This window comes from Phocoena sinus, chromosome 13 (assembly GCF_008692025.1).
Source record: "Phocoena sinus isolate mPhoSin1 chromosome 13, mPhoSin1.pri, whole genome shotgun sequence".
Lineage (NCBI taxonomy): Eukaryota > Metazoa > Chordata > Mammalia > Artiodactyla > Phocoenidae > Phocoena > Phocoena sinus.
In genome coordinates, this window is record NC_045775.1 from 57,016,543 (window position 1) to 57,042,393 (window position 25,851).

Below are 25,851 nucleotides of genomic sequence, written 5' to 3' on the forward strand. Positions count from 1 at the left end.
CAAAGCTTTGTGATTTGGGCAAGCTCCTTAACTTCTCTAAGCCTCATCATTACAAAGAGGGTATCATAGGAAGGAATTATTTCGTACACACTCAATGGACAAGAATGCAGCATAATGCATTTTGTTTGAAAAGTAAGGGAAGAGGAGGAAAATCATTTGAATTGCAAGAATGATCCCATCTGCTATTCTACTCAATGAATTTCCCCAGGTAAATGTGAAATGGAAGGAATGAACTTGTTCTTCCTTCATTTGGTCTTAATTCCCGAGGTCCTCATATGAAATGAGCATCTCAACAAACCTAGCGTTTTCACTGTTTAAAGAAACAGTATGTTCTTTTGTACAATAGTATCCTAATGTATACGTTGCCACTTCCTCTGGGACTCAGCTGAACATTGAAGGAGGTAAGACCGGCTGGGTCACACTTATTGAGAGATGGTATTCCTGTCACTACTGCAGCGCCTTTCTGCCTCAGGTATTTCCAGTGAGAATGCAGACTATGTTTTTTTGCCTTAACTTTAGAATTTCACCCTGCGGTGAGATGTAACTCCACTTATATGGCTACTCTTAAAAGATGGTTGGGTCCTAGAGACAGCAAGTAGAAGAGTGGTGACTAGGGAGGGGTTGGAGGGAAGGAGAAATGGGAGTTATTGTTTAATAGGTACAGAATTTCTCTTTGGGACGATGAAAACGTTTTGGAAATGAATTGTAATGGTTGCACAACATTATAAATGTGCTTAATGCCCCTACTTACAGATGATTAAAATGGTAAGTTTTATGTTATGCGTATTTTACTATAATAACAACAAAAAAGGTAGTTTGTCAGGTTCCGTGAGAAAATATGCACGTCGAGCAGTTAGCACAAAGTCATGAATGGCTAATACAGGTAACTATAACGATTAGAGGGAATTTTTGGCTACTGTCCATATATCAGCCTACCTATCTGATTTGATGACTTTTGACTCAGTCTAATTAAGGCACTGGCTGGGAGGGGATGTGATGGTTCTCCTGACCCATGGGTACATTTCAGGGCATAAATCACAGAGCTCCTCTCTGGATCCCATTAAATCCTTGTACCTTTCCTTCCTACTGCCTACGTCTCATTTGTTCCTGTGTGTCCAGTCCAGTCCAGCCCAGGCATGGCTTTGGGGTGTCTGCTTCCATGTCTGTCTCTGTGATCACCATCTAGACTTGTCTGTGTTTTCTGAGCTTCCTCCTTTATTCTCTTTGAAATCATTTTGCGTTCTTCCTCCTGTTCCCCATTTGATGAGCCTCAATCCACAGTTCCTGGGACGCTCATTGGAAACCTACCCTCAGGCTCTATCCCCGTCTTTCAAGGGGATCAGACATAACCTGCATAACAGGGAACCAGGGGGCTCAGGATTTACCTCCTAAAACCATTCAAAGCTGATGTTCTGATTGGGGCACTGCTCCTGTGTGTGGTTGGGAAAAGTAAAAGAACGGAAGTTGAGGGCTTGGTGTGGGCTGCCACCTGGAGAAGAAGACCAGGAGTTGGAGAAAATGGGAGAAGAGCCAAGGTCAGAAACATAGAGTGGAATAAGTGTGGCAGAATATAATGAGAACACAGAGAAATCAGGACCAGGGAAAGAAACAGTATTCAGAGTAGACAACTCTGATCCGAGGCGCAGAGGCTAATTACTTCACTGGATGTAGCCACCTGCTTAAAGTTCCAGAGCAGTTTTCTCCTCTGCTGGTCTTCCTTCCACTTGAAATGCCTGCAGCTGAGTCTGGAAAAGGACTTGATACAACAGTGTGACATGATCTTGGAGAAAATGCAACTCATTTGTCTCATTTTCAGGTGAGGCATGGCACAAAGAAGGAAGATGCAGTACTCCAGCTCACCCAGCTATTCAGTGGTGAGGTCTGGACTTGAACTCACATTTCACCATTTTCAATAATCCCATTGTACTTTTCGACCTCCCATGGGTGAGGGCCATGATGGTGGAGTTTGTAGAACCATACTGAATATAGCACCATATGCATTGCAGCAGGTAATAAATGCTTCTTGATTGTAGTGGCAATGAAGAAGATGATGATTATGGCCATAGAGAAAACTCCATTTAGATGAAATTAAATGATACCACATGGGTGAGAGAGGAAGATGCCATGCTATTTAATGGCTGACATGTAAGATGAATTTGGTAATGAAGCTTGGGGACTTATCAGGCCAGAAAACTGCATTCTGTCATTAGACAGCCCTTAGTGACTGACTTATTACTAATATTAAGGAAAAGGTATACATATAAACACACGTTACTGAATGTTTGGCTGCAAGAAAAGAAACCAGTACACCACCAGCTTGAGGGATTAGCAACAGACGCTGTTTCTGTTCGAATGATCAAATTTGCTGTTTTCCAGCTGGAAAATGACAACTGAAGTTAAAGGGTAGAGGATGATTTGACTATACTTATAAAAAAGACAGGGCAGAGCAATGTAAAGGAAGCAGGTGGAGCTTGCTAGCTCTAAGGATCACTGTGGGGGACTAGAAGAGGGGATAGATTTATTTGGAAGTCTGACTTATGCCTTCTTTTGGGATGTGTATCACTAAAAGTATTCAGCTCCTCACTCATTTGGCATTCATTTCTCTGGTAAACTCAATTATCTAAGATACAGTTGACAGTCATCAGGGAAGCCAACATGGAGGTTGCATATATTCACAAAATCTTACGCAGTTCACCTGTAAGAGTTCTTCTTAAGTCCCTGCTCAGAATTTACTGGACACCCAATCTTAGAGAGTTACCTGGTCGCCTAGCTTATAGCAAATTATAAGCAGCACAGCTCAAGGTGTGAAAGGGGTGTTTAACGAAAGGCACTTTGTTTATAACCAGGGAAAGTGATGCCTGACAACGTGAAAGTCAGGGAAAAGAAAGAAAACCATGAAACAAACAAAAAAATAAAGATACTTAATATGAAATAGACCACAGTGATGTGTTATCGTTTGGTGTAGGGAAGCTTCTACATATCACTATAGCCCTCGGCGTAATTGTTGATGTATATCATAACCAAAGGAGCTTTGTGTCAGTCATGTGATTTGAAAATTTAGACAGTCTAGATAATTTCTAAGGCCTCTCCATCAAAAAAGGAGGGAAAAAAGGAAAATTTTGTTGCTATCTTCATAGCAGAGACCATATTCAGAAGTGGTGGGAAAAAGTGGAGTTTTCTCCCCAAAGTAAAGTTGGCACTTGAAGCATTTATCTCTGTTATCTGCAAAACTATATTCCTGGGAACACTGTATTGCATGCTGCTGCCCCAGTGATATCTTGGTTGGGTGTTGCCAGGGTTGCCATCCTGCATCAACCAGGTATTAGTCAATGGTTTTGGCCAAGGTACTGCCCATTGCTAACCACAGTTTCTTTATTTGTAAACTGGGGATTATAATATCTACCACATAGGGATGCTCTAAGTACTAATGGATTGATTTGACATGTGTCTAACGCTTAGCTCTATGCCTAGAATATGGAAAATTACTGTCAATAGTGTAAAAAACAATTTTTTCCCTCCTGTTTTTGATCATGTATACAGATGTAAGGGATGAAGTTGTAGGTCAGGGGAAGCTATGACACTTGAAGGGGCCACTCAGTGGAAATAAAGGTGAAACAAAGAGTGAGCCTCGCTCTCACGTCGAGACATTGCAGCACTGCTTACAATAGCCAAGACGTGGAAGCAACCTATATGTCCATCAGCAGATGAATGGATAAAGAAGAAGTAGTGCATATATACAATGGAATATTACTCAGCCATTAAAAAAGAATGAAATAATGCCATTTTCAGCAACATGGATGGACCTGGAGATTATCATACTAGGTGAAGTAAGTCTGACAGAGGAAGACAAATATCACATGATATTGCTTATAAGCAGAATGTTAAAAATATGATCCAAATGAACTTATTTACAAAACAGAAACAGACTCACAGACTTAGAGAACGAACTTATGGTTACAGGGGGGAAGGCTGGGGGGAAGGGATAGATTGGGAGTTTGGGATTGACATGTACACACAGTTATTTTAAAATAGATGACCAGCAAGGACCTACTGTATAGCACAGGGAAATCTGCTCAATATTCTGTAATAACCTAAATGGGAAAAGAATTTGAGTAAGAGTAGATACATTTATATGTATAACAACAAATTTTAACTGTGCTAAAATACACATAACATAAATTTAACCATCTTAACTGTTAAAAAAAAACTTTGCCACTAACATAGCTAGATTGTGTCCCCATCCCAATTCCTTACTGTCTTTCCCCCTCAAAGTGGTATATGTATTGGTTTATCCCTCTGCCGTTGTTTATATAGTTTTGCAAATAGTACAGTATCTCATTTGGCCTTCACAATAAGCTTGTGAGAGTAGTGCTTAACTACCCCAATTCACAGATGAGGAATGAGTTCCTTAGGCTTCAGTAACTTGCCCACATTTAACCAGATCTTAAAGAGAAATAAACTTGAACTTGAGTCTTATGCTCCAAGTCCAGTGGTCTCTCTCCTTATTTATACTGCCCCCACAGACCTGATTCATGACTTACGATAGATTAATGATTTGGGAAAGGACTGGTTTGGGAATATGTGAGCTTGTGTGCTTTTGAGAATACAGGAAATAGCATACAATTGTATGGAATTGGATGCAAAGTTTACAATAAGTCATATAAAAACTGGATCAAAGCTTTATTTTGTCCAAAAAAACTATTTATAAATCTTTATGGTACAAATAAAATATGAGAGAATGTTTTAAATCATTAAAGAGAAAAATCTGTATTCAAGCAGTCTTAAGCCTGTTTGGAACATCATTTTTATATAAAAATCCAACTATCAATTACAAGTCAGCTTCATCTGGGTTTAAAGAAGTCTACAGAGATCTATCCTGGGAAAAGGTTCCAATGTGTGGAATACATTGACTTGGCTGATATGGAGTTTTTTTTGTTTGTTTGTTTTTGTTTTGTTTTGTTTTGTTTGCGGTACGCGGGCCTCTCCCATTGCGGAGCACAGGCTCCGGACGCGCAGCCTCAGCGGCCATGGCTCACGGGCCCAGGCGCTCCGTGGCATGTGGGATCTTCCCGGACCGGGGCACGAACCCGTGTCCCCTGCATCGGCAGGCAGACTCTCAACCACTGCGCCACCAGGGAAGCCCTGATATGGAGTTTGGTGTAACAAAATGACATCTTCTAAAAATTTTTTTATACAATTTTTAAAGGTTACTTTCCATTTACAGTTATTATTATAAAATATTGGCTATATTCCCTGTGTTGCACAATACATTCTTGAGCTTATGTTTCTAAAATGACATCTTTTATTAAAAAGAATACATCTTTTTCATTTTATATGTTTTCCAGCAAATAAAGTAACCCCTTCTTTCAATTAAAAAGGCAGGAAAGAGGAAAGGAAGAGGGGAAAATAATATTTATTGAGCATCTACACAGAAACATAGACTTTACTAGGCACTTTTACATGTGATCTCCTTTAATCCTAAAAATAGCTCTTTGCATTAGGTACACATTACAGTATTCTCCTCATTCAGAAGAATGAGTTTTCAGGAATTTCTACAATAGACGTTCTCGAAAGTATTTGTGATAGTATGTGAAGGGTTAGAATAAGGTCACAAACTTCCCAAAGATATGTTTTGCTTGGCCTGCAATATTGTTTTTTAAAAATTTGAGCCAGTGTCCAGCTTAAAGAAATTCAGAAGCTCTGGCAACACGGGGCCTACACTTGGAATGGAAATAAGTGACTTGCGGGAAGAGCTAGCCACAGACTTTTGACAGTCTGTGACATCAGTTTGCCATAATCACTCTCTGGCCTGCTTTGCTTGGTAATATTGCCTCCTAGGTCCCTACTGGCATTTGAGCGGGGACTCCTATAATGATGAGTATGGACCATTAGCTACGAGCTTGAGAATATTTATTTGTTGAGAAGGATACAGATATCACTTTTCAGATGAAAGCAGAATTGAATGGAGAGCAGTTATTTGGAGTAACTTGTATTGCCTAATGGTAGTCAAGGAACCTCCTTGTTTCTGCTGTGCCCCCAGTGACATTGGAGTTGACACTGGAGGCCCTTCCGCACGCCTCCATTCCTCCCTGCCTGCCTGCAGCAAATAGTTATAAAGCAGTTGGTGTGTGCTCAGCCGTGTGAGATACAGAGATGAATGACTAGTGCCTGCCCTCAAGAAACATATAACCTAGAGGGGCATAAAACATAGATGGATATAACTTCAGTATGAGAGAGTGAGATAAGATTTCTGATGGAAGAACAAACATGTGTCTGGGTATACAGGAAGGACTGATTAATTCTGACTTCTGGGGTCTAGGTGGATTTTTATAGCCCAGGTATTATTCAAGTAAGCCAAAAGTTTCATAGATTTTTTTCTATTGCAGTAAAATATACACAACATGAAAGTTAGCAAAGTAATCATCTTTAAGTATACAATTCAGTGGCATTAGGTACATTGACAATATTTTGCAATCATCACTCTCATCCACTAGGCATTTCTATAATATATGTGCTTTTATTTTCCCTGCTTTACAAAGTGAGGCACATATAACTAAGTAACTCTAATAAATAAAATGAGTTTTTGGGCTCATCCTTACTTTTATGTTTCACTTAGACAACATTTTCCTAACAGAGGGCATGGTGGTAAGATGGAGGTCTCTATTCTTCCTTCCCCTGGAATGAGTTGTAATAAAGCACAATACCCTGTGTCATTACATGACATGACCTGTAAAAGTAAAGAACTGTATGGGCTTAAAGGTGCTGGCTAGAAAACGAAATCTGAGGGCCAAAACAAAGGCCTCAGGTAACGGGTAGGAGGGATTAGATATTGGGGATGGGGTGGAGGGAGGGATCGAACTGACTCACTCATAAGCTTATTTGAAACCAGTCACCGAGACAGTGATAATAGCAATATTCTAGAGCAGGAGTTGGCAAACTTTTTCTGTAAAGGGACAGATAATAAATATGTCAGGTTTTATGGGCCACGTGGTCTCTTTCTGTGACAGCTACTCTGCTGCAGCATGGAAGCAGCCATGAACAGTCCATAGATGATTGCATGTAATCATGTTCCATAAAACCCCGGAGAACAAGTTGATGCAGTCAGGACTGTACTCACCTTCTTTTCTACCATTTCCTACAAGCCTCCATATTCCCTTTGGCTTCTTAAACCAGACTTACTGGGGTTTATAGTCCTCCAAGCCTTTTCAGATGTATATGGTTCAATTCTCACATTACTCCAGTGAGTGGCTTTTTCCCAAGTTTTATTGATGAAGAAACTGGTACCCAAGAGCTTTAAGGGTCTTTCATAAGATCACTGAATTTCCAAGGGGAGACGTCAGCATGAAGTCACATGTTCTGACTTCACAGCCGCTGCTTCTGTGATGTGGTTGTTTCCATCTGCACGGATATTGTAATGAGAAAAATTGTTAGTCTTGTTTTGGATGACCTTTCTCACTGTGTCTGTTTACTACTCACACACTGAATGTGCCGTTTACTCATTCATTCGTTCATTTATTCATCCCTTTACCCAATATTTACTGAAATTTTTTTATGCCAGAAATCGTGTTAGACCTTAGTGATATAAAGGATAACCAAAAACTTATATGAGCGCTTCCCTCAGAGAAGTAAGTCAAGGAGGCTAAAATCACTGAGATAAGAAAACAAATATTACATGATTATGATTGTAGTAAGGACTAGGAAAGCGAGGTATATCAAATATTCAAAGTCTATGATAGGAATATTTGATCCCATCTGTGGAAGTCAGAGAAGGCTTCCCCTAGATAAAGGAAAATTAATCAGAAAGTGGAAAGATAGGAGGCAAAAAAGAATTGAAGGTGGATTTAACTTTCCAAGCTGAGTAGTCGGCTTGTGCAAAGGCCCTGTGGCAGGAGGGAACATCCCATCTAAGGAACTGAAAAAAAAGGGAGAGTAGTTAAGACCATACAGCACAGGTTGGAGTGGTGAACCCAGACCAGAATGATGATAAAGTTGTGATCATTTTGGATGAACTCTTTTCGAGTGCTTATTTACTACTAAAACCAAAACGAAACTATATAATACTTACAAAGAGGAGCAATACAATCCGATTTTCATTTTTAAAATATTGTTTGATTTCAGTAAGGAGGGTAGAGTGGATGTAAATAAGAATGGATGTGAGACATCAAGTAGGAGCTATAGCAGTCATGGTGGAAAAGGAGTTAAGCGAATACATGCAAGAGGTTGTTAGGATGTGATATCATAGTATTGGTGGTGGGCTGGGTAAAGGAGTTGAGCTGGTGGAGATAGGCAGGATGCCCCTGGTTTTCTAGAGATGGAGGCTGGTGGCTCACTCACTGAACTGGGATCTTCTGAGATCTTTTGGACAGAAGGATGCACCATGTGATTAGTCTTTTACATTTTGAGATTGACAAGCTTTTGCGCTATCAAGGGAAGCAATCAAACAGCATTTACAAATCTTGCCTGTCGAAAGGAATAATCTACAATGAAAATTTGTGAAGATGGCCTGGTAGCTGGAATCAGGCAAATTGTACCTACCTTCTCATGATATATGTTCAGTTTTGTTATTAGTTAAGTGGAGATAAAATATTCCCTATAACTAAAAAAGAAATAGTCAATAATTGATTAAGCCAAATCATTGGGGGAGGAAATCGAGGCTTTTTATCATAGGAGACTTTGTAATGAATAAAGTGTAAAAATATATTTTTTGGTTTGGGAACAAAACTATTTTCTTGGTTAAGTGACCCTAAATTTATCCTCATACACACTTGATATTCAGGAAAAAGCATTAACATTCACCCGAAGTATGCTGCAAGTCCTTTCAGCTGTTGAGGCCGAGAACTGGAGTGAAAGTTTTGAAATCTGCACTGTGTGGAAGGGGCTTGTTGCTTGTTTGTTTATCGTGCATCTTTCTCACTTTATGCCTCCTCTCTGCCTGAAGCTACCTTCAGGAATAAGACGCCGCAGTTGCTATTTTCTGGTGAAGTATGTAAAAATAAATGTGAGCTAAATGCACATTTATGGGATGTTTAGAAGAGAATCACTGCAACTCTGCATCTGATTTTACTTGATTTCTTCACCGCTTTCCCTCCCCGTGTTTTTGTCTACAGCCTCTGCTGCCACCATAGGTAACTCTGCTCTATATAATCGCAAAAGCTTGTGTTCACCAAGAGTCAATTAGATCACACACACACACTGCAACCACTCGGAGGCACAGATAGTATTTTCAATTCTTCCACAAACTGTGATGTCTGAAAAAGTCGCTTGATCATTTAATTTCATCATAAATTGCAAAAGGATGTTGGTTTAGGAACAACATCTCAGGATGAGACATTTAGATCAGTCACCCCATCAATGTCAATGTACTTGGCAGTGTAAGGTGCTGGGATGGGGTGACCCACACTCTTAGAACAACACATGACAGCTAGCAGGTCCTCAGGAAATCTTGAATGAATGGATGAATGAGTGTGATCTCCTTTGAACTCTCGTGGGTCAGGCAACTCATTTCATTTTCCTTTTCTTTTGTCATTTCATTTTAAGTCTCCACTCTTATAATTTCTTCCCTTTATTAAAGCTTACTCATAGTACATGCCAATAAATGTTTGCTGAATTGCTTTTTAGAATATATCTGAAATCTTCCAGAATTTCCACCAGTTAGCCTTATTCCATTCCTGGGACTGTCTAGAACAAGTCTGGTCTCCTCCTCACGTCTCTGTCCTTTAAATATCGGAAGATGACTATCTCATATTTAGAGTGTCCTCCTTCTCCTTCCTTTTGCTCAGCTAAACATTTCTAAGGACTAAGGTGACTATAAACTCTAATGGCACACTCTGCCAAGGTACCCTAAAGATGAAATGTTCTTGGAGGAATTCTGAGTTTCAAAAAAGTGTGTAGAATCCTAAACAATAGTAGCAGCCCAATTCTCACCATAGAGCGTTTTGTCTTCTCTTTCTCCTGGATAGCTTCTTATTACAGTCACGTCCCACTGTGTCCCATGATCTGTAATTGGGAGCATCCATACAGAAAGTTGTTCCTCTTCACAAATATAAACACTCCTTTTATCCAAGAAACTTGCTAAATTCTGCCCTGGGGAATCAGCGGCCCTTACTGGGGATTAGGAATACACAACTTAATTTTTAGTGCGGAGCACAGGCTCCAGATGCGCAGGCCCAGCGGCCATGGCTCACGGGCCCAGCCGCTCCGCGGCATGTGGGATCCTCCTGGACCGGGGCACGAACCCGTGTCCCCTGCATCGGCGGGCGGACTCTCAACCACTGCGCCACCAGGGAAGCCCTACACGAATTAATTTAATAGCTGTTCTTGGTCCAGCAGGGAGATCAGATCCCCAAATAGTCACAGAGTGATGAGGGACACTAAGCTAGTGATGCTTACCAAATGCTATAGCTGCTAAGAGTAGAGAGGGACTGATTGCCTAGGGATATGGGGAAGACATCTCAAAAGAGGTACACTTGAGCTGAGTAGGACGAAAGGAGATGCAGAAGCGCACCATAAGTAGAGGGGTGAAAATGGCATGACAGAGCATGTATATTCTAGTAAAAGAGAAGCCCAGTGTTGTTGGGGTCTGGGCCTACCACTCGATGCCCAGGGTGGCATTTACAAACAGGCAGCGCCCATGTCTTCGTGCTGAGCTCTGAATTCCCAATTTCCCACTCTGATGCCACCATCTGAGCCTAGCTGTCCTGGCCGGGGGGAGGGAGGGGTACGGAGTGCGGGGCGAGCCTGTGGCGGCAGAGGCCGGCGGGACGTTGCACCAGCCTGAGGCGCGCCGTGTGTTCTCCCGGGGAAGTTGTCCCTGGATCACGGGACCCTGGCAGTGGCGGGCCGCACAGGCTCCCAGAAGGGGAGGTGTGGATAGTGACCTGTAGTTGCACACAGGATTCTTGGTGGCTGCAGTAGCAGCCTTAGCATCTCATGCCCGTCTCTGGTGTCCATGCTTATAGCCACGGCTCATGCCTGTCTCTGGAGCTTGTTTACGCGGTGCTCTGAATCCCCTCTCCTCACGCACCTTGAAACAATGATCTCTTGCCTCTTAGGCAGTTCCAGACCTTTTCCCCGGACTCCCTCCCGGCTAGCTGTGGCACACCAGCCCCCTTCAAGCTGTCTTCACGCAGCCAACCCCAGTCCTCTTCCGGCGCTCCGACCGAAGCCCGAGCCTCAACTCCAGACCCCGTCCGCCCCGGCAGGTGAGCAGACAAGCCTCTCCGGCTGGTGAGTACTGGTCAGCACTGATCCTCTGTGCGTGAATCTCTCCGCTTTGCCCTCCACACCCCTGTTGCTATGCGCTCCTCCTCGGCTCTGAAGCTCCCCCCTCCGCCACCCGCAGTCTCTGCCTGCGAAGGGGCTTCCCAGTGTGTGGAAACCTTTCCTCCTTCACAGCTCCCTCCCAGAGGAGCAGGTCTGTCCCTATTCCTTTGTCTCTGTTTATTCTTTTTTCTTTTGCCCTACCCAGGTACATGGGGAGTTTCTTGCCTTATGGGAAGTCTGAGGTCTTCTGCCAGCGTTCAGTAGGTGTTCTGTAGGAGTTGTTCCACGTGTAGATGTATTTTTGATGTATTGGTGGGGAGGAAGGTGATCTCCAAGTGTTACTCCTCCGCCATCTTGAAGCTATCTCTAGATGTTCATTTCTTCATTGTTTTTGACTGGTATATAGTGAGCCTTTTTTATCTGAACAGTGGCCCTTTTCCAGTGTGCACAAGTGTCCTGTTACAGCTTGATTACTGCTCTCATGTATTTGCCTAGTTCCTTCCTAAGGAATAGCAACTGCCCCTTTTGCTCTGAATTTTGAGAGCGCATCCCCATTTACCATCCATACCATTGATCAGCTTTTCTGTGGCATGGATTTTGCTGATTGAGGAACCTCTTTTTCATGGAATTAATCACAGGGAATGAGAGTCTCCCAATGTCCAGGAAACATTTCTGTCCTGGGAGGAAATGCGTTGCCTTTCTGTGGCCACTAAGGGACACCAGACCTTTCTGAGCCTTGGTGGTCTCATTGCAAAATAGGGAGGATGATTGCCACTCCTACCTCACAAGATCAAGAGAAATAAGACATGTGAGTGTGCTGTAGACATTGAAAAGTACCTTTTGAACAATCAGGATTTTTAAAATTTATTTTTATTGCAAGAACCAGGATGATGATCAACACATATAAAACATCATTGCTGAAAACAAACTAGGCTAAAACAAATAGTCTAGGATTGTCATTTTACAAAAAAGAAAACTAGGCTCCAAAGAACTTATAGTGTGCTTATAGTGTCCTCAGTTAGTAGTAGATGTGAAGCTAAACCATGCAAGTCTCCAGCAAAAAGATTTGCATTATTTTTATTTGTGCTTTGGACACATTTTTCAGCCATTAACAGTGTGGTAAAGGCTCTTCAATACTTTGCAGCAACATTTTTCTTACACAGATATGTCAGAAAGTTAATCTGGGGTGGAGGCAGTGAACCAGCATGGCCAAGTGCTACAGGGCTCTTCCTTGGTTACTGTTTGGTGATTTTAAAAATGGTTCTCCCACTAAGTAATAAGAACAGTTTCCCTAGGGAAGGTGCAGTTTGCATAGCTAAATGGCTCTCCTAACTTTTTCCTGGGATACTGCCTTGTAAGCCAAACTTGAAAGAAACTCAAACAGCAAAAACCTACTTTATTAAAGAAATAATCAAGCAACATAATTTCAGTAATATTCTAAGATGTCTCAAATATTAAACTAATACTATGTGAAGAGATTCATATCCAACATAAGTAAAGTAAACTTCTATAGTAAACTAGAGCAAACTCCCCATTTAAAAAAAAAACAACAACACCCTTTCTTCTTGTCAAAACCCCCAGATGTGCACCCAGTGATCGGTGTTTCCATTAAAAGTTCAAAAGATGGAATCCAGATGTTTCTCTCAGCTCTGTGCCCTTCGACCCCTGATGCATTTACTTGCTCTTGGAGTTTTTGGTCACATGACTCCCTGAACTTTATGCTCTACCTAAATAGCTCTGAAATTTACTCTATGATAATGGAGCATAGAGTTGTTTGGGTTGGGGATCAATTTCATGTCTAAGACGTGTTGCTGAAACTTTAAAGTTTTCTTTTTTCTTGTAGTTCTTTTTGAAAGAATGTCTGTGTTTAAGACATGTTATCACTATTCTATCTGGAATTTTAAGTGCTAAACATTTTAAGTGCCAAATGTTTGACCTACATTGGTAATAGAGGGCTGCAACGGATAAAGGTACTAATAGAATATAAATTATCTTGCTAAGTATGGCAAATAGAGCATTAATAGCCATCGCTGTGATGAGGTGGACAAAATGTTCTAAGAAACAAATTGCTTTAAAACATATTTCTTGGCTTTCAATAACCAATCAGAAAACCATCTACACTCACACAACGTTGCAACAGAAGTCGCTCTGAGAAGGATAAACAGCCCTCTATGCTGGACGCAAATGTGTTAGCTCTTAGCCATAGGGTGGCAAGAAGATCTTCTGGAAATTTAAAACAAAAACGTGTGGAAAGATACACGTTTACAGTGGCAAGGCTTCAATGTGGAAAGTCGGTTGTAACATGTAATAATATCTAAAGAATGTTCATGTGAACTTTTTTTTCTCTAGCTCTGTGGGCAGTTCCCAAATTGATTAGGAGTAGTGTTTATAAATTTAAATTCCTGCTGTGGGAAATAATAGCAAAGCCACGTTCTTTTTTAACATTTTCAAAGGTCTTTAAAAATGTCATTTTTCTCACCATAAATCTGAGGTAGTTGAATGCTGGGTTACTTTCTCAAAGGAATGTTGAAAGTGGGGCTGCAGTCTGCTGTGGTCAAGCTTGGTGGGAAGAAAGTGTTGTTAATGGTGACCCAAAAGGATTCTTACAGTTTTGGGCCAATGTTGTTTTTGACAAAACCATAATGGTACAACCGAGAAAGATCAAGAGAGAAAAACAATTCTCCGAGGCTAAAGTGATTTTTCAGGAATTATACTTGGCAGGTTTTCATTCTCCACTTTAATATTTTTGTTTCTGGAAAGGTCTATTCTGAAAAAGGAGATTCTGGTTTATCTATACAAGGGAGATCCCACCAGAGAAAGCAAAAGATAGTATAAACACCAGTCCTCCTCTGAGAACACAAAATTACCCATTAGATCTCCTAATAACAATTATCTTGGGTGGGCGGCAACTGGTTGCTTGGTTCCCCTGCCCACTGGGAGGCTGGTTAGTCCAGAGAATGGGAAAACTGACTTCTTGTTTCCAGAGCTGGGAAGATGACTTTGTCACTTGTAAATGTGAATTGTTTCTCTGTGTTTCCTATCATTCCAGTGTTAGGTGAACAGAAATTAACAAAATTAAAAGTGTTTAGCCATAATATTTACAGCCAAGTCACATTTTTCCTGTCTGTGTAATAATTAACTAAGATAGCAGATTTATTTTTATTTCATATGGCTCTGTGGCTTAAATTTATTTCAGTAGGATTTACTAATAAAGATGGGGAGTAATATAACAAAATTGACAATTGGCAAATAAATCGATTTCAGAAAACATTTATATAGCTAGTGTTCTACTAACTAGGTAATAAAATGAGACAATTATTTGGGTAATTTGGGTAAAAGTAAGATTCTGCTTGTTGGAGAATGGGAATCAAAATGGTATGCATAATTGACTGCCTATTATATTCATTTCTTAATTTCACAAATATTTATTAATTATCAAAGGGTAAAGCCTGATTCTTCATCTTACAAAGCACACGATGGAGTTAGGGTGACTAGGTACATATGTAAGATATCACCGCTATGTGCTCATTATTACCTGAATCAGGCAGATTGACTACTGGGTCATCCCTAACTGGTACTGGTACAATCACTAAACTTCCGTCATTCAGTTTATTTCTGTTTTGGCAATGCTTGAATGGAATTATATCATTGCCACTTCAGAAAAAATGAAAATTATTTGAAAATGACTCAAATACTTAAGGTAGACTTATCTATAAATTTACTAATAATTAGACATTTATAACTCCACGTACGTTTCTTAGTATAGGAATCCTTTTGAAACCAAGTTTGCTCCCTGAAGGACTTGCACATTTTCTCAGAGCCATTTGTGGCTTGGTCAGTGCTTTGGTTCTTCTTCTTATGTCTTCTTTCCCCTCCTCTGTCGTACCCTAACTTAGCTTCTTAGACCCTAACATCCTTATTGGGAAGTACATCTTTGTTTTTTTTTTTTTTTTTTTTTTTTTGCGGTACGCGGGCCTCTCACTGTTGTGGCCTCTCCCGTTGCGGAGCACAGGCTCCGGATGCGCAGGCTCAGCGGCCATGGCCCACGGGCCCAGCCGCTCCGCAGCACGTGGGATCCTCCCGGACCGGGGCACGAACCCATGTCCCCTGCATCGGCAGGCGGACTCTCAACCACTGTGCCACCAGGGAAGCCCAGGAAGTACGTCTTTGTTAATGGCACTGCTGTTGGTAGAATAACTGGCCTGTTGAAGTGAAATGGCAGTTTCCATTCAATTTCATTTCGCTTAATCTGCCCTGGATAAAAATTTTGGCCTTTAACGATTCTGGTCACTCTCTGATAACAAAGACTTCTTGAGTCACTTCAAGTCATTAAGTCACAGAGTCAAGTCATAAGGTAATTCCAAGACACCATTCCGTCCAAACTCCAGAGCTTGATTCAGCTTTAAATTGCTTCACAACTCCGGTACCTGCTTAAGGCTGAAAGTCTGCAGTGGGAAAGGGGACATGGGGACAGTTTGTCCCTCTGCCTTCTGCTTTGCCACAGCCTACCTCCTTCCCTGTACTCTCCAGCTATAGTTTTTTCTCCATCTCCAAGAGCTGAAGGTGGGGGGTGACAGAGAATGAGGAGAGGTAAGGGAAAAGGACAGATGTCATTTAGCTGAGGAGTGTCATGCCCTCTGCACCTGGGAAATGGTTAAACTGATTCTTTCCCTTTGGGGGAATTTCTTGTCATGATGCTGGTCCTCTCCCCACCTCCACCTCCATATCCCTTGTGTCAGCAGTCTCTAGCCTTTTTGTCACCAGGGACCGGTTTTGTGGAAGACAATTTTTCCATGGACCATGGTGAAGGGGATGGTTTCAGGATGATTCAAGCGCATTACATTTATAGTGCACTTTATTTCTATTATTATTACATTGTAATATATAATGAAACAATTATACAACTCACCATGCAGAATCAGTGGGAGCCCCGAGCTTGTTTTCCTGCAACTAGATGGTCCCATCTGGGGGTGATGGGAGACAGTGACACCTGAAGTGTGTTGCTTATGTCCAGTCTACTCCATAAGATGCAGCTTAGTTGTCACTTGCCACTCACCGATAGGGTTTTGATATGAGTCTGCCAGCAATTGATTTATTATGGTCTCTGTGCAGTCAAACCTCTCCGCTAATGATAATCTGTATTTGCAGCCACTCCCGAGTGCTAGCATCACTGCCTCAGCTCCACGTCAGATCATCAGGCATTAGATTCTCATAAGGAGAGCGCAACCTAGATTCCTTGCTTGTGCAGTTCAGAGTAAGGTTCACGTTCCTATGGGAATCCAAAGCCTCCGCTGATCTGACAGGAGGCGGAGCTCAGGCGGTAATGCGAGCGATGGGGAGCGGCTGTAAATACAGATGGAGCTTCGTTCCCTCGCCTGCCACTCACCTCCTGCTGTGCGGCCCGGTTCCTAACAGGCCACGAACTGGCACCGGTCTGTGGCCCAGGGGTTGGGGACCCCTGCCTTATGTGATCCATGGGAAACACTCTCATGTCTTGTCCTGCCAACTCAGGGAGTGCTGGCCACTCTCTTCTCTTTCACCACCAAAGCAGGCAGCCAGCCTTCCCTGGTCCTCCAGATTCCTGGGGCTGGAGTCAGTTCATTGCCACAAGAATCAGGCACTGGTCAGGGGACACAGGCCAAGCTTTAAAGAGTTTCCTAACCTCCCCTCCCCACATTTGGTTTGTGTGAGGAGCACCCCATTCCCCCCTGCATGGAGAAGGAAGAAGAAATGACAACGGGAAACTCTACCTCAAAAAAAAAGAAAAGGAATTCTCCCCAGCTTTTCCCCCAAATTCTCTTTCATAGAATCCCTTTTATCTCTTGGATCTGACCAAGGGGTCAGAGTCCTGGATCAGTTCCTGCACAGGACATAGGGTCTGTCTCCCACTTTTCTATCTAATATTATGTATTGAGCTCATCTAATACGTGTCTCAGTGAAGACTGAGGCAGGGAGGGTCCCAGTCTAGCTTCATTTTCAGTAGCGTTGGGTGATGGGAAATTAGTGATTTAACTTAGCTGATATAGAGGAGAGATTGTTCTTCTTGAATAAAGTCTATCTGCTATTAATGTTGTTCTGTTATTTAAAAAAAAAAATCTTTATTGGAGTATAGTGGACTTACAATGTTGTGTTAGTTGCAGGTGTATAAAAACGGAATCATTTGTACATATATATATTCACTCTTTTTCAGATTCTTTTCCCATATAGGTTATTACAGAATATTGGGTAGAGGTCCCTGTGCCATACAGTATGCCCTTGGATTAATTATCTATTTTATACATAGTAGTGTGTATATGTTAATCCCAATCTACTAATTTATCACTTCCGCCATGTTTCCCCTTAATGTTGTCCTTTATACATAGTGCCCTTTGAAAGTTGTATTTCACCAAACATTTAATTCATTCCTCTATCTCAGGTAGCAAGAGGCAATTTATTGAACTTTCGGAACAATGGAGCTTGAGGGGTATAACTTCTAAGCGTGGTCCTTAAGCTCACTCCTGCCTTAGGAAATCCAAAGTGTCTCTCTCCAATACATTCTATGGCCTACCTCAGAAAGGCCCTTAGATTCAGCATATTAATTGCCAATGAATTGGAACACCCTTGGAAGAGAGAAAAAAATGAAGGCTGGGTTGAAGTGATCATGGAAGGTTTTGCTCAGATGGGGCTATATTTTTTTTTAATAAATTTATTTATTTATTTTTTGGCTGCATTGGGTCTTCATTGCTGCGTGCAGGCTTTCTCTAGTTGCGGCGAGTGGGGGCTACTCTTCATTGTGTTGCATGGGCTTCTCATTGCGGTGGCTTCTCTTGCTGTGGAGCACGGGCTCTAGGAGTGCGGGCTTCAGTAGTTGGGTCATGCGGACTCAGTAGTTTTGGCTCGCCGGCTCTAGAGCGCAGGCTCTGTGGTTGTGGCACACTGGCTTAGTTGCTCTGCGGTATGTGGGATTTTCCTGGACCAGGGATTGAACCCGTGTCCCTTGCATTGGCAGGCGGATTCTTAACCACTGTACCACCAGGGAAGTCCTGGGGGCATATTTTTTGAATCCTGCTTATAGCTCTAGGGAATGAGTCTCAACCAACTAACGAGTCTCCTAGAAGGTCTAAGCTAGTGCTTGACCATGAAACCAAGACATTAATGACTGACTCCAGAATCAATGAGAGTTTAAGGGCCCAAATAACCCCAATGCTTAAATTCTTATGTGGGAAAAAATTATGGTTTGGATATCAAATTTTATACTGTCCTTGGTGCCTAAAACACAGGGCCAAAAAGATTGATGAAGGCAATTCACAAATGTTTGTTCAGTGAGTTTGGGTGCAGATCACTCGTTGATTTCGTAAGTTTACAAATTATTTTAACGTCTCACAATTACTTTGGTTAAGATTAGCAGTGGACATACCAGGACTTGCTGCCTTTCCAACCTGAAGCAGTGTAAATTAATTGGTCCCATCATGCACTGCTGTTGTCGAATCTGGGTGCCTTCCGTGAAATGCAAACTAATGGATCAAAACCTCTGGAGAATGACCTCTGTTTTCCCCCCAGTATGTGTGACTTTTTTCTGGAAATCCATATCTCCTGCCTCTTTAAATGTCTGTGGGTCATTGTGAGAAGACACTTCCCATCATTTTACCTTGGCCCATCTTATTCCTAATTTGCAGTCCTGTAAGCCATCTGAGTATTCCATACCCATGAGGTTATGTGTTTAGTAGGCCATCCAAGGTTCTGCCCAGTTCTGTGTGCTCTGACTCTGGCTTTTTCATCTCTGCTTCCAGTTTCATTTGAAGCAGGGCAAGATTTGTGCTGTGTAGTAGGCTTACCATTCCTTACCGCGGTCAGTCCATGCAAACACTACATCTTAGGAGGAGAAGCTAAGACAGGAAGCACAGCTCAGCCATATGTAATTTGACTTAATATTAATTATTAATATTAGGTTCATATTTTTATTGTAGTAAATATACAAGACATACTGTTTATTATTTTAACCATGCATAATTGTGCAGTTCAGTGGCATTCAGTACATTCAGTGATGTAGAACCAGCAACACCATCAAGACCCCAAATGTTTTCATCACCCCCAACAATAACTCTGTTCCATTAAACAATAAGGTCTCCTCCTCTCAAATAAGATTAATATTAATAACAGTGAAAGATACCCAGATGGTGGAGGAAATGATTGAGTCACAGTCCTGCTTGGGAATTTCCATGATAGACAATTGGATGGGGAAGAAACAACAGAGTAAAAGTCCAAAATGTTTTCCCCTTGAATAACTAGAGGGCCGGAGGGGTGCTTGTGCCTTTAGCTCATGGAAGCGATTTTCAATCTTGTAATGGTTCACTTAGTTTGTTTTTTATTTTTTTTCCTTTGTGTTTAGGCAAATTCAGTCTGAGTAAGGCTGGAGGGAGTCACACTATGACCCTCACATGGAGGGGGAGGTGGCTGTTCTCCACTAAGTAACTTAGGTCTTGTTTTCAAGAAAACCTGAGTAATATTCCATTGTATATCTATACCCCATCTTCTTCTTTTTTTTTTTTTGTGGTACGCGGTCCTCTCACTGTTGTGGCCTCTCCCGTTGCGGAGCACAGGCTCCGGACGCGCAGGCTCAGCGGCCATGGCTCACGGGCACAGCCGCTCCGCGGCATGTGGGATCCTCCCGGACCGGGGCACGAACCTGTGTCCCCTGCATCGGCAGGCGGACTCTCTACCACTGTGCCACCAGGGAAGCCCACCTCATCTTCTTTATCCATTCCTCTGTCGATGGACATTTAGGTTGCTTCCACGTCTTGGCTATTGTGAATAGTGCTGCAAATAATGCTATTTGCAGCAACATGGATGGACCTAGAGATTATCCTACTAAGTCAAGTAAGCCAGACCGAGAAAGATAAATATCACTGTAGTAAGTGATATCACTTATATATGGAATCTAAAATAAATGATACATATGAACTTATACACAAAACAGAAATAGACCCACAGACATAGAAAACGAACTTATGGTTACCAAAGGGGAAAGGTGAGGGGGAGAGATAAATTAGGAGTTTGGGATTTACATATACACACTACTATATATAAAACAGATAACCAACAAGGACCTACTGTATAGCACAGGGAACTATACTCAATATCTTGTAATAACCTATAAGGGAAAAGAATCTGAAAAAGAATATATATATATGTATAACAGAATCACTTTGCTGTACAGCTGAAACTAACACAACATTGTAAATCAACTATACTTCAATAAAAAAAAAAATAAAAGAAAAGCTACAAAATATGATACTTGGACAGATAGGCTACACCAAAGATCCTGGCTCAGAACAGTGAGGCAGAGGCAGGATGACAAGTCAGTAGAGTCCAGAGCCGACCTCCGCCCCTCTCTCTGTCTCTCAGGAAAGACCCTCCCACTAGCACTGCTGTGCAAAAGGACAGTTCATTTTGACGGACTGAGGCGCTCCAGGGGGACAGCAAAAGCAAATCAGCTCCATGTCCCACAGTAAATGGTCTCTAGCTGAATGATGTCTGGTTCCTTTCTGGAAAGAATGTTCTTCGCTGAGTTGCAGTTTGCCAAGGGTCAAATATGACAGAAATGAAGTGTTGCTAATAGTGATTGAAAAGGATTCCTACTGTTTGTGGCCAGTGCTGGGGACTAGAAAGGCCAAATTCGTGAGCCAGAGAACAGCAGGAACCAGTACACTTTCCCCAAGACTTACTAAACTTTGAGTCACCTCTGCTCCCCCAGCCATTCTGTCAGCCCTGTTTGGGGGAAACTGATATTATAATTACTAATCGCAGCAAGGGCCTAACGTGCAAGCTGAAGCTTTTTGGGTCTTCGGTGCAATTAGGGCGGGAGGGCAAGGCCGGCAGACACCGGCGGGCTCTATGCCCTGCTCCCAAATCACCCTGCTTGGGTTTCATCCACACCCTCGCATCCTCTGTAGACAGGTAACTGAGCAGTGCCCGGCTCCGGGCCTCCAGTGAGGGGAAATTATTCCTGCCCAAACTGGCTGGGAGCTATTAAAGGTTTAAATGTCACCTCAAAAGAACTCTTGGCTAACCTTTAAGTGGTGGCGTCTTGAGGGCTGTTTCAGGCAGGATTTGCCCCCCTCCTGGGGAGTCTGGAGAGCTGAGAACGTTTGTATGTGTTTCTCCACTCCTCCCTTTCTTTTGCTCCTTTCAGGGAATTATCACTGTACTTTCAAAGGGGGAACTTGTGGGACAGCCTGGCACCTGCCGGACTGAGCTTCCCAGGGAAGGCTGTCTTGGCTGAGTGTATAATTTCATTTAATCCTAAATAGCCCCCTTTACCTATTTTCGACAAATTCCCTTTAATCCTAAGCACCACTTAGGAGGATATTTACTATCAAAAGGAGACAAATCGCTGTTTAAATGTGGATTTACTCAAGTCTGAAACTATGATGACAGTGACATACGGTAAAATGATAATATGTAAATAAAAACCGTAGACAGATTTATTCCCCGAGAAAGCTGGGCAGAGAGTGGATTAAAGTCATATGTGATCTCATTTGAATGGCCTCAGTTCAGACGCAGAGTTCAGTTAGGACCAGCCACGCCATTTGTTCTGCTTACCTCAGTTCATTTGCCTCTAGTTCTCAATGACCCTCTGTTACCAGCCATACTCCTCTGATAAGTAGGCCTTGATGTTTACAGCACTTTAGAGCAGAATAAATGCAAACCACACATTATTTACGGGCGTGCAGTCTTAGCTGAAGGGGCATTTGTCAGGAGTGTGAATACAGGTAGAATAAGTAGTTGTGTGTTAGTTCAGACAGCCTGGCTTCCAGAAGCCAACTAGAAAAAAAGAGCTAAATAAAATACCACCCGAAAGACAACAGCTTTCAATTATTGCCCATGAGCCTGAATTCCTCCCAATGAGTTGAAAGGAAATCTATACCAGATGGCATTTTTTTGAATCAGTCAAGTACACCAGTCATCCCAGACTCGTAGTGATGGGCAGCGATGCCAAAGGAGAGCTGGCTGTCCATTTCCTCCCTCAGCTCCCTGGTCATCGGAAGCAGCATTGCTTTCTAGGGGTGGGTTTTTTAATTGCACTGAAATGTAATTACAATAGTTTGAAATGGAGGTCCTTTTTTTGTTTTTTTTCCAAGGAAGCAGAATCAAGCAGATTGTGCCTTGTGTTCTTTGGCAACAGTGGTCTAGTGGGCTTAAGCCAGAACTGGAAAAATGGTGAACACACGTCACATCACCTATAGGTATGGTGATAATCTTTTCAATTGAGACTATCTCAGAACATAGTCTGAGAACATAGTCATGGAACTCCCAAGTATATGGGATACAGGGCATTAAAATCATTGTATTGCAACGCAGCATTTGGATAAATTGTTTTGAGCCCACTAATATATTACAATGAAGAGCTGGCCCACGTTAATCATATTTTCCCTTAAATGATCTCATCCCAAGACACCAAGTCTGAGAATGAAGACAAATACATTCTTTTAAAAAGCTAAGGATAGATTTGACATGTCTACCTTGGAAAGTACAATACCTGATTTTTTTTTTTCTGAGAAAATTGTTGGCTGTACAAAACTCAGGTTTGAATCCAGCATACTCTTTATTTATAACTGATTACTATGAGGTTAAGAGAAAGGCATCGTGCATAATACTTCTTTCTGCACAGGGGTAGAACCAAATAGCCAGTGAATTTGTTCAACTAATTGCTCTTGGATATTTTCTTACCATATAGTGTAACTTTATTAAAGGATAAAGTATTTTACTATTATGGTGACTTTTTTGGTAAAGTTGATCCTATTTTAAGTTTATAAAGATCTGGGGACTCTTTTTGGTAATAAAGGGCAGAAAATTGTTTCCCAAAGATCAATCATTGATTTGGATAAGAGGCAGGAAAAGAGGGATGAGGGGGAAGAGAGCAATAATAAAATGTGATCTATTATGAATGATAGATTACATTTGCTACAAAACTCCTCCTCAACATGCCATTTAAAGACAACATGTCCCTATATACACTACCAAACGTAAGGTGGATAGCTAGTGGGAAGCAGCTCATAGTACAGGGAGATCAACTCGGTGCTTTGTGACCACCTGGAGGGGTGGGATAGAGAGGGTGGGAGGGAGGGAGACACAAGAGGGAAGAGATATGGGAACATATGTATATGTATAACTGATTCACTTTGTTATAAAGCAGAAACAAACACACCATTGTAAAGCAATTACACTCCAATAAAGATGTAAAAAATAAAGACAACATGTCCCAAATCACTTTGGTTAGAACAAATCTTTAGGTGATTCAAACGCACAGCTGTTTGTTTGTCTTACAAAAATAGAACAAAATACCAATTCAATCCAAGAAGAAACTTGACTGACAGACAAGGCCAAATGTCCATAGGTCATTAAAGATACTTGTGTTTAACAAAATATAGGTATCCAGAGGTTGATGGCTGAGGTAGCCAGAGGCCTCCAGATGGTTACAATAAGACAATTTATCAACCACAACTCAGGGCCTGAGTGTCTTAAAATAATGAGCTTTGGAGTCCTAATCTTATGTGGTAGGCTCTACAAGGCATAAACATCTTACTTTATTACTGGATGGCCTTTTTTCAATTGTGGTTTCAGTTGATTTGTGATCATTTAATTCACTGTGAGCTTGAGAATGTATTCGTCAGATAACCAAGGAGAGAGTCTTAGAAGGGTTTGTATGTATTTGCCGCTAATATCTGCTTAACCAACCATACATGCCTCAGCAGCCTTCAAACTGGTTGGTACTTGAATAAAATGAATCTTGCATTAAAACAGATTAAGAAAAAGTTTTAAACCCCACACCATCTGTGATAGTGACAGAGTAGGACCCATCTTCATTTTAGGCTGAGTGTATTATCGATTTCGGTCAGGATATTTTGCATGCGTTTTATGGACTCTGGGATCAGGGAACAGAATGGTATTAATGGCACCATTAAGGTAAAATGAGCATGTTGAAGTTCAAGCTTCACCCCTAATAAAGTAGCTGAGAGGAGTCCTTCCCTTGGTTGCCACTGAGAATCAACAGCAAGTGATGGTCATAAGTTAACAAGCTAATATTTCATCCATGGATACCAGAGCATTAATGGCTAAATATGCCAGTTGTGGGAAGAAGCACATGTGCAGCTATTTGCCCGACACAACTTCTGCTGTCATGGCCTATTAAAACCAGTTTACATGTGCATGTCGAATTTGATGAATATGTATGTGACCCTTTTCAGAGCCATCAGTCATTGGGCTACAGCCCCTATGGCAGGAAAAACAGCACCTCTCATTAAACACAGCATGAGTTACAGGCATGTTATGTTAATATTTCTTCAGAACTTTAGGGGGTTTTCTTCTTGTTCTAATAAATCCTTGTGAAGAAAATAATTTAAAAGTATAATTGATTTAAAAAAAAACAAAATAAGAAACCCTTTTTCTCATTTTCCCCTTAACTATTTTATTTGGTGGAGTTTTGGAAGGCTCTTTCCTCAGGAAGTTGTAGGACAAGCTTATGAATCGTGCTTTGTATCACTCTCTTGGGACTCCCGAGGCAAGCCCCCTCCTCAGCTGGAAGTTCAGCAAGGCTAAATGAGAGACCTCCCTGCGTGGAACTCGAAAACTCCTGAAAGACAGGGCTGTCTCTGAACTTTTGGAATATAATGAATCATCTGTTAACTCACAATTCTTACCAATGGGTCTGACACATTGTCAGTGTTCAACCAATGATTGTTATTATTATTATATTTAAGTCATGAAGTTTAAACAGTCTTTGTACTAGGGAGTATAAGAGCCTTTTAAAAAAATTTTATTGAAGTATAGTTGATTCACAATGTTGGGCTAATTTCCACTATACAGCAAAGTGATTCAGCTATACATATATGTATACATTCTTTTTCATATTCTTTTCTATTACTGTTTATCACAGGGTATTGAATATAGCTCCTTCTGCTGTACAGTAGGAGCCTGTTGTTTGTCCATCCTATATATAATAGTTTGCATATGCTAATAAGAGCCTTTCTGATGATTCTTTTCAAAATACGTAGAGTGAAAAATCATGAGAGTTCATATTAAGTAAATGCATACAAGCTATTAAAGCAGTAGTTCCATAGGCTATGTTGAAATACCTAGAAAGCTAAACACAGGTCCAATCTGCTCACACAGCCTCCCAACCCCCACTTGTGATAAGGCCTCCAATACTGCCCTTTCCCACCCTACCTCGTTCTCTTGGCCCTTCCATGGCGTCTGGCCAACTAGTTTATAAGGTGTCTGAGAGCAGGGATTATGGTCAATACTCTTCGGCAGCATCTAGCTTAGTGTCTCACATACAGACTCTAATAGGCTTCCTAAATTTATACCCTAATAACTGACCCAGTACTGTCCAGACAGTACTGAGAGAAGAGTGCCCTGAAGGCATATACAGGGGATTTCGATGAGGGAAAGAACATCAATTCACAGAGAAGCCAGCCCACTGGAAGGTGGTAGAAGGTTCCACAAGGACTACCTTGCGAGCCACTGGATCACAGGAGCACTGAATTAGGAGTCTGGAGTTTGGGTTCTAATCTTGACTATTCTTTTGTCTGTCTGGGACACTATGGAACG